Here is a 13535-nt window from a genome sequence, read left to right on the forward strand (position 1 = left end):
AGCCTTGGAAATCCCATGGGTGCGGCTCGAGTCTATCTTCCAGAATTGCTGAGTCCACTTGATGGCTGTGGGGGCTTAAGCTAAAAGAAGAAGTCAGAGAATGATTGGTAATGTTCTCTAACATGTAATCAACATGATGTCTCTAAGGTGAACTGGAGACATGTATAAACCATAGATGCGTGAATGCATTTTTGGCTTGCACTTAATTCCAGCCCCAATTGAAGAGCAATTAGTTCTTACGACATGGTACTGCTTCATGGTCGCCCTCAGGAAGGGATCCCTGAAGATATGGGTGCTATAGAAAAATGTGGCAAACTCCGCCCTCCACACACACACCCCCCCCAAGATAAAAAAAGCCTAGATGGTGCTCAGCTATCAGAAAGAATAGCATCTGGGGTCTTAAAAACTAATTTTTCAAACAAGCAGCCATCTAAGCGAGGCATCAATTCAGTTCACACAGAAGAAGCGCATCAGCCTGTAGCATCCCAAGTCCAAAGACTGTAAGTAACATAACCCAACCTAAAGGAGGGGTGGTATCAGAGACGTAACTGTGAACACCTGGTTTGCAGAAGGCTGTGGATGACAGTGGAAGCCAACATCCATTCGCAGGGTCCCTAGGTGGATAGAGCCTCGGGTGAACCCTCGTAATGAGCACTGAGGGGTGTGACTAACTTTGTTAGCAGGCAGAGAGCATTGTAGAGGTGACTGTGGAAGACACAGTTAGGCTAAAATGTCATAGTTTATCATTTGACACACTTTAAAGCTGTTTCAGAAAAAGAAAAAAGTGAAGGGGAAATACTGTGAATAGCGTTGCCATCATGCAGACTGCATTGGAAAGTGGATCGTTGCAGATGCAATCTGGCTAAAAATTAGCTCCCTAAGATTTGATCGCCCTTAAGATCCATTTAAAGAAAATAAGATCTATTTCAATTTGTTCAGGTTTTTTATATTTTCTTCTTTCTTTGTGATTGAAGGTTTTACCTATTTTATTTTGTTATTGTTTGTACTTTGTTTCTTTTAAAAGGTTCTTCTGTATACGGAATCCAGGATAGGTAAACCTAAAGAGACAGTCACTCTGGATTACTGGTTCCTTGGGGGATCTGGCAGGGGAGGGTGGGAGGATTTGGGGAGCTAATCATGAAGAGCACAACCATGAGAAAAATGCTCTAAAATGGATTGCACAGTTCTTCGGGATATGGTTGAACTATTGAATTGTATGATATGTGAATTATATGCTAATGAAGCTGTTGGCGGAGAAAGGAGTCAGAGAAAGAGGTAAGAAGAGAGACACAGCAGATACAGACATAGAAATTAATGTGTGACAGCACGAGGTACCTCTCAAGGAAAAGAACAAATTAGGTGAATAAGAAATGAAGTGAACACAAACCAAAAAAATCTCACCGCCACTGAGTCAATGCCAACTTACAGCGGTTCTATAGGATAGGCAGAACTGCCCCTGTGAGTTTCCAAGACTGTCACTCTTCGTGGGAGTAGAAAGCTCTTTCTCCAAGGGGCAGCTGGTGGTTTCAAACTGCTGACCTTGAGGATCACAGCCCCACAAGTAATCAGTAAGCCACCAGGACTCCTGGCAGTGAACATGGAAGACCGTAATACATCTCTCTGGAGCCCCTAAGCACAAGTGACTCCAGAAAGCCAAGTGTCTAATAACTGAGATGCTGATAAGCACCAGTTTTAGAGTTTATCTCTTTTTAATGGAAAATATTTAAAAAGACATTTCTCTTTTCTTTAAGAATGTGAAGAGGATGATCTACCTGTTTTTGATGACTCCGGGCTATCATTTATGATAAAATAAAAATCATACTTCAATTCAACTAGTAGTCAGCATTTCTAGTAAGGTACATTGGCCTTTAGCCATTTTAACACTTATTTTAATAGCAGGCCTTGAAAATACCATGGTAAGTGAAAAAAAAAATCTGATCCCAAACGTATTGCACAATTCTATTTATGTGAAAATTTAGAGTAAATATTTCAAATCTATAGACACAGGAAGCAGATGAGTGGTTGGCCGGGGCTAGAGGGAGAGGATGTAGACATTGGGGTATGATGGCTAAGGGGAGCAGGGTTTCCTTTGAGGGAAATAAAAATGTTTCAGAATGACTGTGCGGATGGATATACAACCCTGTGCATACATGAAGAGCCATTGAGTTGTACAGTTTAAACACATGACTTGTGTGCTATGTGAATTATGTCTGCAAGGTTTTTCTTGAAAACAACAAAACAATTTAACAAGCTGCAAAAAAAAAAAAAAAAACCAGGAGAAAACAACATGAAAGAGGGTGAGGATGGGGGGAAAGCCAGGAGGACCTGGGGAGCTGCTGGTGACGCTACGTGCCTGTTCACCTCTGTGGCATTCTTGGCCCCTCCACGAGACGAGACAAGACGGCCTCCCAACGTCCTGCTGCTCTACTGGTTTCTTTCTCTGAGTCTGCCCATGTGCCTTCCTGGGACAGGTTCTGTGGCCTCAGCTACTCTGACCACCTGTGGTCCTAGAAATCCAAAGGTTTACAGCCACGCCCTGGACTGGGTTGAGTGTCACAACCCAGTGTGACATTCATCAGCAGTGGGTCTTAGGAAAGTTTTGTGTTTTTCAACCTAGTTAGCCCCAACTTCCTCATCTGCAAAATGGAAATGACTACAGCTACCTCCTAGGGCTAGGAGGACGATTAAATGAGATAAAGCCTTTAAAAGGAGCTCAGTTTTGTCTCTGATTCACAGGAAGTGGTTAAAAGAACTGCATCTGGGAAGACTTGTCAGTAAGTGCTAAGGGAAGTTTTCTCTGTAAGTAAAACCAGAGAGCTCAGAACATGGTCTTGGTGCTCTTTATTTGGGCCCTCAAACTGGTAAGGGTACAGTGTCCTTGATGTTCCTGCCAGAAGAGATGCCACTGAATTACCAACTTTTCCAAAAATAGAAGAAGAGGGAAAAGGACAGATGTTAACGGAGTCCCTACTATGTGCTTGACATTCAGTATCTCATCCAGTTCTTAAAATGATCATATGAAATGGGGATTCATTTCATCACATACACTAGATCTAGAGAACAGCTCCATGCTGTGAATGCAGACACCCAGGCTCACACAGCGAATCACAATGGTCATGATGGCAAACCCTCTTACAACGTGATAAGCTCTTCACCGAATCCTATGAGGCAGTTGCTGTTATTACTCCATTTTACACATTCAGAAATACACATGTAACGGACCTAGGGTCACAGGTCTTACATTGCAGAACTGGGATACAAATGGAGACAATAGAGGCTAGAGCCCACATCCCTTCTGTATTCATAGTATCCTTTCAGGAGACAGCGGAAGGTCTGACTGGTCCCCGTAGGTGACTGGAAGCCAGGCTACAAGAGGTGCAGGGGATGGGACACTGGACAAGTTAAAGCAGGATCGAACCTGGTATCAGTGAGCCTTTGGGAGTGATGTGAGGGCCACTGAGGAGACCTCACGGGGCTGTTCTTCCCACCCGAGAATGCAGGCTTAGAATACCACCTTTTTAGCTCACCTGTAGTATGTGTGGCTTAGGTTTTCTGTTTTATTAAAATGGCTTTGAGTAGCTGCTAGTCATTGCAAGGCTTCAGGGTGAATGTTTGCCAACCTTATCTTGGCATGTTTTTCACACACACCCCCGCCCCACACACTCACACACACACAGTGCATGATTTACAAAGCAGTGAAGAAAGGCAGATCTCGAAGTCTTGTTGGCAAGTTTCTTTGAGGATGAAGAAAATCCAAGAATCATGACCTCACGTATCTCCTCATTCTGCATTATAAACCTCAGGTCAGTTTTACAGGTGTCTGTGTGGAACACAGAAACACATAATGGATTATGTGTTGGGCTGCTAACTTAGAGGTCAGCAGTTCAAAACCACCAGCTGCTCCATGGGAGAAAGATGAGGCTTTCTGCTCCTGTGGAAAGAAACTCACAGGGGCCGTTCTACCCTGTTCTATTGGGATGCTATGAGTCAGCATCAGCTCGGTGGCCGTGAATTTGGTTTTTGTTGATGTTGAGCTCACTGAAGAGTCAGTGCTGTCTGGTTAGAGCCTTTGTGGCCGCCTTTCCAACGCTGCTCTGAATTGGAAAATGCCACAGCCCCCTTTCCTGCTGCTTCCACTCCTATTTGGATAACTCATCTGCAAATACATTGAAATAATGGACATTTTCACTTGTACATAGTCTCTGATAAGGAAGAAAGTGACTAGCTTAGTGGGTGGAATAATCTGAGCAGTAGGTTCAAGGAACGTGCTTTTTTAGTATATTCCTCCTGATTCTAAAGCCGTCTCAATGGGTTCCCCTTGTCCTTCTAGGCCGTACGGAACAGGCGGATCTAACAAGGCTGTCAGCTGCCAGCATCACATTTATTTCACTTTGGGTGCAGGGAGGGGTTCTGTGGACTGTGTTTCGAAATGATTTTTCGCGGCTAAAGCAGCTGCTGAAGTTAGTCCTCCTCTCATGGCAACCTGGTGCACCACGGAGCAGATCAGCGCCAGGTCTCTTCCACCTGGCTCAACCTGGTTCCGTCACAGCCGACAGACAGAAAGCGTAACAGACTGAATTTTTGAAATTTCGGTTATCCAGAACACTCCTTTGAGTGGTAAAAATTACAGGTCCAAGTCAGCACCTGAGCAACAATCACGGCTCCCCTGGTAGACAGCAGGGTGGTTATTGAAGTCCAGGGCTCCTTAATGGAAGGTGGGAATTCCACCATCACACTACCACCGCTCTCCATCCGAATTGGCATAGAAACTTCTAGCCTTCAGCACCCGGAATCAGTTTTCTCCATATGAGGGATTGTGTTGTTGGGGTTCAGTGACTAACTGGAGGAAGAAATGCTCACAAAGCAAATAACTGCTTGTCAACTCCCCTCCCCCACTCCTGCTTGATTTCTAGCTACAGATGTGCCATGTTTTTTAAACATCCTAAGGCTACTCACCTGAAGAGAGTATACCCGCAGGTTGCAACCCAGGCCACAGCCTGGTTTCCCAAAGCCCCCCAACCTCCTCCTAGGCTGGCAGTTTTCAACCTGTGGGTCGCGACCCCTTTGGGGCTCGAACAACCCTTTCACAGGGGTCACCTAAGACCATATTTCCGATGTTTTAGGAACCGAGACATCGCCCACATAAGAGTACCAGGCACGAAGAGTGTTACCCACATTACACCATGCTTCAAGACAAAATTTCATTTATTTGTCATTAAATATTTCACAAAATATAATTACATATTGTTTTGGTGATGCATTCCTATGTTTTAATTTTGTTCAATTTGTAACCATGAAAATATATCCTGCATATGAGATATTTACATCATGATTCATAACAGTAGCAAAATGAGAGTGATGAAGTAGCAACGAAAATAATTTTATGGTTGGGGTCACCACCATATGAGGAATTGTATGAAAGGGTCGCGACGTGAGGAAGGTTGAGAACCACTGTTCCAGAGGCATCTCCAGGGCCCCTGTTCTTACCAATGCTTTCCATCAAGGTGAGTAGTTCAGGCTCAGAACGAACGACTTGAGGGAGCACTCTAGGGCAGTTGGGATTTGACTCCTTCTCATCGCTCAGAAGCAAAGAGCTTCCACTGAGGGCCGATTCCCACTGCTGAGCAGAGGCGAGCAGAGAGCACGGTGGGAAATCCCCACTGTTGTGGGAAGGCTGGCGGGCCAGGTAGGGAGGGGAGGACCGAAGGACGCCTGTTTTTCCTAATCCCTTCCCTGCTCACAGGTGGTTTTTGAGATTCAGAGTTCCCCTTGACTCGATTTCTCATACCCTGCGCCCAGTCACTGCCACAGTCAGGCCAATGCACAATATTGAACTATTAGCAGTTTAGTTAGGTTTCTCGGTGGAACTACCGAGAGAAAGAATTCCCTCCGAAGCCTGGTATGTGATCCAAGTGAGTTTTTATAAAGGATAGAAGAAGTTTCAGGTTGTACACAGGCACCCGCAGGGCACTTCACCCCCACCCGTGGAAGACTGAGGACAGAGGAAAACCGAAGGCCGGCTGAGGAGCGGTGGAAAAGGAGGGCTGCGGCACCGGATCCTGGCTTTTTAGGGCCCACGTCGGGAGGCATGGTTGACGCCATTTGGCTGAATTAAGCCCACCTGGCCCAGATTGGGGCGTAACCAGGTGTACCGCCCACCTAGGGGTTCCGCCCCTTCCTGGCTCAGAGCCTGAATCTGGAGCATGCCCAGTGGACGCCCTGATCCCTGTGCTGTCTACCCAACCGTTTCATACACTTGAGTCATCTCCAAAGCACAGCTTCCCAGTGCAGGCTTTATAAGGGAGAAAGAAGACAGACACATCCATTCATTCATACTGTCGGGCACACTCTTGGACCTGGGGGGCTGGGATATACTCTGGAGGGCACCAGGCATGGTGGATGGGAGGGGTTGAGGATGACGAGGGAGATAAACTCCAATTGCATGACCTCTTCCCCCCACTCATGAAGAACACTAGGGTCATGGGTCCCTGCTGGGGATTCCCTGGGAGATTAAGTTCATCCTCCTCTTAAATGGACATCTGAGGCCTAGTGCACCCCACCCAGAGGCACCCTGTAGGTCAGTGGCTATGGGCTGGTGGTTGGTCCACTCTGGGGTGCCCAGGCACCTGGGTTCAGCTTTGGCTGAGAGGGCTGGGAAGGAGCAGAGACCCCCTCTTCTCCCCACAGTTATGAAACCTACTTAAGAGAGCTTCAAACTCCAGGCTAATTTAACGGTTATTAATAATTGATAACACCCATTCCTCAAGGGTTGTTTTCACAGTGCTTGGAGGCCCAAGAATTAGTGATAATAAAATTTTAACATAAGATAAAATTAGGTTAGGAGTTTTTCTGCCTCTGTTTAGAATTTCTTTATACATAAAACATTCATTTTAAGTTATAAAGTAATAAACAAAGATGTACCCATAGGTTCCCGTGTGTAATATGATAATGAAAATCAAGACAGGGAGATAAACAAATTATGAGGAAAGGATCACTTAGTACACAATGAATAAATTATTAGAGTAATCACCCAACATGAAAAATACACACAGGACCCACAGTGGGGCGGGCCTGGCATCTCTCTCCCCCTCTGGCTGTCATCCAAACCAGAGTGCGGCTTTCTTCCTTCAGCACACTTTCAACACAATCCTTTCAGCACTGGATACCAGTGATTTGACAGGCGCCGGCTCTAGTACTGCAGTGGTTAGGCGCTGGGCTGTGATCTAAAAGGTTAGCAATTTGAACCTACTGGAGACTCTTGGGAGAAAGATGAGACAGTTTCCATAAAGATTACAGCTTTGGAAACCCAATGGGGCAGTTCTACTCAGTCCTACAGGGTCACTCTGAGTCCAAGTGAAGTCAACTGCCACAGGTTTGACTGTTGGTGGCGGTCTCCATAGAATCAGGGGAGCTTCGTGCTCTTGGGGACCTTCACTCACGTTCCTCCTCTTCTTTTCTCTTTTAAAGTGATTCTGTGGGTGCCAGAAGAAACAAAGACGATAAAATGGAATTCCTCGTAGTCACCATGGCTATTTCAGTTTAGTTTAGTTATTGAATTTGGTCCTAATGGCAACCCCACTTACAACAGAACGAAATGTGGCTTAGTCCTCCGCCAGCTTCATTATCATCGACACCATCAAGTTCGTTGTTGTGTCTGCTGTGTGTTTTAAGTGCCTCCCCACCTAAGGAATCAGGCCACAACCTATTAGGTCTGGCAGGCTTTGGGGTAGTTACGTTTTGGAAGTAGAGCAGCAGGCCTTTCCCATATCCACCACGGTGACCCTACTGGGATCTGAAATACTGGTGGGACAGCGCCCAGCATCACAGCAGTGTGCAAGCTGTGGCAGTGGATGCCTGAGTGCCTCTGGGCTCCCATCTCTGGCTGATTTCTCTCTATCCGTTCTCTACACATTGATGAGACATCTTGGTTTGCCGACATCTTTTGCCATCTATAACTTATTCCAGGGTGACTGCTTCCATTTTTCTCTCCAGGGCAAAATAGATTTTATTTCTTTATTGTGCAGTACGCTTGAAATAAAGATCGATTAGAAGTCGACACCTGTTAACCCTCTAACTTGTTTCTTACTCATCTCATCCTTGTTTTCCAAAGTCTCTTCCCGTCGATGCACAAACCTTTGTCTTGGTGTTTATCCCTCTAGGAGTGGACTCATAAATACTTGTCCTTTCGTGATTGCAGAACGTCCCTAAGCATCCTGAGCTCCGGGTCTATCAAGTGCTGTCGGGCTTCATTCTTTCATCCCTGCTGGCAGCGACGCACAGTGTCCCATAGTGTGTATGCACCGGCGTGTCTTGATCCATCTTTCTGTGGCTGGGCGTTTGAGCTGTTTCCAGTTCCTGCCGTGGGAGCGTATGGTTGTTAGTGCTATGTCTATTGTTTCTTATGGTTTATATCCAGCAGCGACATTGCTGAATCATATGGAATTTCTAGTCCCAGGTGTTTGAGGTGGTACCGTACCAAATTTCACAATTGTACATATTTGTGGAGCCACCAGCCATGTGTGAGGGTTCCAATCTCACTGCCACCGACTCCGGTCAACTGCTGTTTCTGTGACATTGTGTGGCAGTTGTTCATTTTGAGAGGGTTTCTGGGTTGTGTCCGAGTATCTTTCAACTTGTTTTCTGCAGTTTCTGGTCCTTTCTTCACGTTGATTCTCTCCGCTTGTTGCAGAGTGATCCGGTTGGGGTCGTGTTCAGTTGGCCGTCTCTGTCCTAATTAGAAAATCTCCACTCCCCTCAGCTGCCTGCCCATGTCACCCTCACTGAAGCTGAACTATTCCCAGCATTGCCCATTTATGCCTGTGGGATCAGAGTGTCAGGAGAGAGTAGGGTACAGGTGACTGAGGCCACAGTCTCTACAACAGAGGGTGGTGAGGCTCAGAGAGGGGAAGGAGTTCCAGGCCTGAAAATCTCAGGCCTCTGCATTGACCCAGAGGCCTGCGTCTGTGTCGAGAAGAGTAGACCCCTTCTTCCGTTCTCAAGGCATTAAAAACACTTATAGATGTTGACCATATTCAATCTGTGATTATTTACATTTTGTATCTTATTTTATATTTTGAAACTTTATGTATCAACTTACATCTCCCAATATATACTGAGTCCCAGATTCACATAGCTATTAGTTTCTACATCTCACATTATGAAGCTCACATTTCCCAACTCAGCTGTCTCTTCCCCTTACTCGTCCTCTCTCTCACTCAGTACATGTGACGTGCTCCACTTAACTGACAACGCAGAACCCCACAGGCACACTTGAGGCCTCCCTTCCCACATCTGTTCAATTAATGGGTTTTAAATTTCTACCTTCAAGAATATAAATAGAATTCCCCACTTCTATCTGTCTCCTTAGAATAACCCATGATAGTGCTGTGGAAAAGGCATTCGATTTCCTGCTGCAAGATCAATAGTTCAAACCCACCAGCCACTCCTTGAGGGGCAGATGAAGCTGTCTGCAGTCTAAGGAGCCATATGCAATGCTTCTGTAAGTTGGACTCCATTTGATGACAATGAGCTTGGCCTTTATCCATTTCCTCGGTCATTACATTGGCCCCCCAGGTCACCAACATTTCTGGCGGAGATTTGTGCAATAGCCTCTCAGTGGGCTGCCCAACTGCCACTTTGCCTACACAACCAGCAGCTAAAGTGATTTTTAACAAATTGGATCATGTCATGCCACTCCACTCTCGATCTGCATAAATATTTCAGTGAGTTCCTGACCCACTTAGGATGACAGGCAAACTTCTGATTGTACTCCAGAACAGTGCCCCCCAGCTCTCCCGTCCTGGGACTTAAAACCCTTCTTCCCTCCATTCTGGTCACCCTGAATTCAGGACGTGGCTAATTCAACGGGAGCCCCCTGCTCAGCAGCCTCCCGTCACTTGTTTATAAAACTCAACTCACTGCTACTGAGCTGATGCCAACTCAGCGACCCTAGAGGACAGGGTAGAGCTGCCCTTGTGATTTTCCCAGAGGGTGACTTTTATGGGAGTAGAAAGCCCCGTCTTTCTCCTGTGGAGTGGCTGTTGGGTTTGAATTGCTGACCTTGCAGTTAGCAGCCCAAGCCCCACTTAAAACCTCCTAAATCAGAATCAGGATTTCAACAATATCCCCAAGTGATTCATGTGCAGATGAGAGTTCGAAAGACACACTGTAAATGAGAACACAGTGAGAAGCTCTTTCCACCTGAGGGCTGTTGTCCTCGTGGATTTCTACTCTAGCTCTTCAAATGGCTCACCCTTGAATATCTCTGGACATGGGTGCAGTAGAGCATATCTACTTCTGGGGGAAAAACACAGAGGCTGGCATCAGGGTTGGAAGGGAGGCTTGTTTTCATGGTATGCTGTCATTTACCACCTGACTATTGTCCTAAGTATATATTATCTAAAAAATAATAAAACTGCTTTAACAGATTTCTCTTCCCCTCTCCTCCTCCCCCAACACAGCTCTCACCCCATGAAGAGTAAATTCCCTAATTTGGTGTCACAGGCCTTATATTTCCTTTATGGTATTTCTGTAACGGCTCGTGTTTCTTTACTGACCGCTTGACTTCCTCACCAGAACGCCCAAGGGAGGGCTGTTTGTCTTGCTCACCGTTGTGCGTCCACTGTCTTCAGCTCGGGGCCAACACAATAAGCTCTCCAATAGTCTTTTTAAAAAAATGTTATGGTCAATTGGGTGAAGGTTTGCAGAGCGGGCCATTAGTTCTCCACTCAACGGTACACACAAACATTTCGTTTCAGGTCATTGATTTCTATGATCCCTTCAATGTGCCATCATTTATCCCACGTCCTTCCTGTTTCCTACTTCTCTTCTTTCCTTCCATACTTTGTCTTCGGGCAAACACTATCCTTTTGACCTTAAATGGTTGATTATTCTGACACGATGCTAAATTCCGTTCCAGACTGAAGGGTGACGAAGGGGCCCTGGTCTTGAGGGACCCACCAATGTCTACCTGACAGGTAAGCCTAGCCTCTTTTATGATTTTTTTATATTGCTCCACACGCTCCGATGATTTTACAATGAACTGCTCTGAGATCTTGCATTCAAACACCCATCCTTGCTTCCTAGTCCCTCCCACGCAGTCTGCGTCATTGTCTCCCGGCACTCTCAGTCTTAACCCCTGAGGTCCTTGGAAGGAGACCTGCTGGGGCACTGGGGGAAGTGCTGGGCTGCTGATTGCAAAGCTGGCAGTTCAAATCCACCAGTTACTTTTTGGGGAAAGACGAGGCAGTCTGCTTTCTTAAAGATTTATAGTCCAAGAAATCGCAGGGGGAGTCCTGCCCTGCTCTGTAGGGTCACCAGGAGTCCTCGTTGACTCAATGGCAGGAGTTTGGCTTGGAGATCCTTGGGCCCTCGGACTATTCTTTCTGGACAAGAGCGTTTCATCTTACAGCCTTTCTGGTTTGGATATATTGCTTTGTGCCTTCTTGGGCTTCCTTACCTTCAGCAGTGGACTTAACCACTAGTTTAACAGAGAAAAATGGAAGTTATGTTAAAAGAAACCTTCCTTATTTACTTGCTGTGAAACTCACCAAAATATATCTGTTGCCCCAATTTTTTTGGTCTTCTCCCTGTTTTCAAAAATGACAACACAAGTGCTCTGATCTACCTCCTTCAGTAGTAACTGGGAAATGTTTAACAACTAGTTCTGGACAGAATATAAAACCCCGATTTGTAAAGTTTGCCAATTTCCCTAGTGTAAATTCTTCTACCATGGCTACTTTCAAGGTACTAATGTGATAGCACTAATCACAGAATTGGGAGGAGAGATCCAGAAACCTATCATTTACATAAGATTCATGCCATAGAGATAAAAATGCACATAAATAATTTTAAGCTGCTAGTAAAATGTAATAACCTAATTAGGAAGTGATGAGCTTTTAGTAATGATTACTTTTCAAAAATATAACTTATTTGTGAGTTCATATAATTTAATATTTAGTACTAGCTGTGCTTAAAACTAGAGACCCTGATGGCTGCTAACCAAAAAGGTAGAGGTTTAAATCCATCCAAAGATATCTCAGAAATCCCACCTCTGAAAAATCAGCCATTGTAAGCCCTACGGAGCATAATTCTCTGTGGACCCACAGAGGATTACCAGGAGTTGGGGGACACTCGTTGTCAACCTGGTGGTGTGGTGTGGTACCGTGTTGAACAACCCACTCACAACATTTTTGAAATTTTGATAATTAGTTCTCTTTCAGGAAGTCATCCTTCACTGCCCCCTCCCGCCCTCACTTCCCGTGCCGTGTGACTCTGCCAAAGCCACTTTCTTCACCGCCTTGGTGTCGTCTCCTACTGGCTCCCTAGGGGCAGCAGACTCTCCTGGCCACTCATTCTTCTGCTTGTTCAGTCCTGTACAGTCCAAGTTGCTTCCTCCCTGACTCGCTGAGAGCTCTTGCTCACTGTCCTCCCCCAGTTTCTCTCTTCGGTCCACCGGGTGGATAGGACTCAGACCTGACCAGATGGCAGTGCTTGGCTTTGAGTCCAAACTCAGCTCGCGGTGCCTCTGGGCTCTGCACTCAGCGTGTCTTCTCCCACACCTTCTCTGAATGTCTTCAGCACACTCGTGGCCTCGATTACTATCATGTATAGAGGGCTATCCCTCAGTTCTGGGCTTTATCCTCTAGAAGGGGGTCGTTATGTATTTGAGGAATTAACGAACGAATGGACACTGAAATAATCTCTCACCGTGTCTCCAGACCAGGCTGGTGGAAGATGGCCTCCAGTCCATCCTCTGCATTTATCCAAAGACCCAGCTTTCAAAAATGTAAGTTTTAAACACAGCCGAAATCCCTTCAGGAGGGCTGCTGAAGTGACCCTATGAAACCAGGCCTGGTGCAGGTTGGTGGGCGTGAACATGAAGAAAACCAAAGGGATTTACAATATAGAACAAAACCAGAAACAAACTCATTGCCGTCAAGTCAATTGTGACTCACAGAGACCCTGTAGGGAGCAATGCCCTTATGGGTTTCCAAGGCTACCACAGCTTATTGGAATAGAAGCCTCTCTTTCTCCCGCAAGACTGCCAGTGGTTTCAAACTGCTGACCTTGCAGCTAGTCACCCAACATGTAGCCCCTATGCTGAGTGGGGGGGTCAAATCTACAGGCTTGTGGATTTTACTAAACATGGGGATGAGCAGGGGTGACCAGAGGTATCGGACAGAAGAACCCGAGAAGTACCCTCACTGAAGGCGGGACTAGAAAGAAGGCCTCTGCTGGGGTCCCTGAGTGGCACGTCCACTGGGTTCCGAAAGATCACAGCCACAAAACCCTATGGAGCACAGTCCTGCTCGGACACACCTTGGGTCTCTGTGAATTGAAACGGACGCCATAGCAACTGAAAAGTAAAAAAAAGACCTGGTCTGTAGGTGTGGGAAGTATCCAGAAGAGCCATAGAAGCCTATTGGACTTCCAGAGAGGTTAGAGAGACAGATGGTGCTCAGAAGAGAGGTCTGGGATGAAGATGCCGAGTTGCAAGGTGATAGCATATGGGCAGCAGTGCAGCCACCTAGATT

This window comes from Tenrec ecaudatus, chromosome 11 (genome assembly GCF_050624435.1).
Source record: "Tenrec ecaudatus isolate mTenEca1 chromosome 11, mTenEca1.hap1, whole genome shotgun sequence".
Classification (NCBI taxonomy): Eukaryota; Metazoa; Chordata; class Mammalia; order Afrosoricida; family Tenrecidae; genus Tenrec; species Tenrec ecaudatus.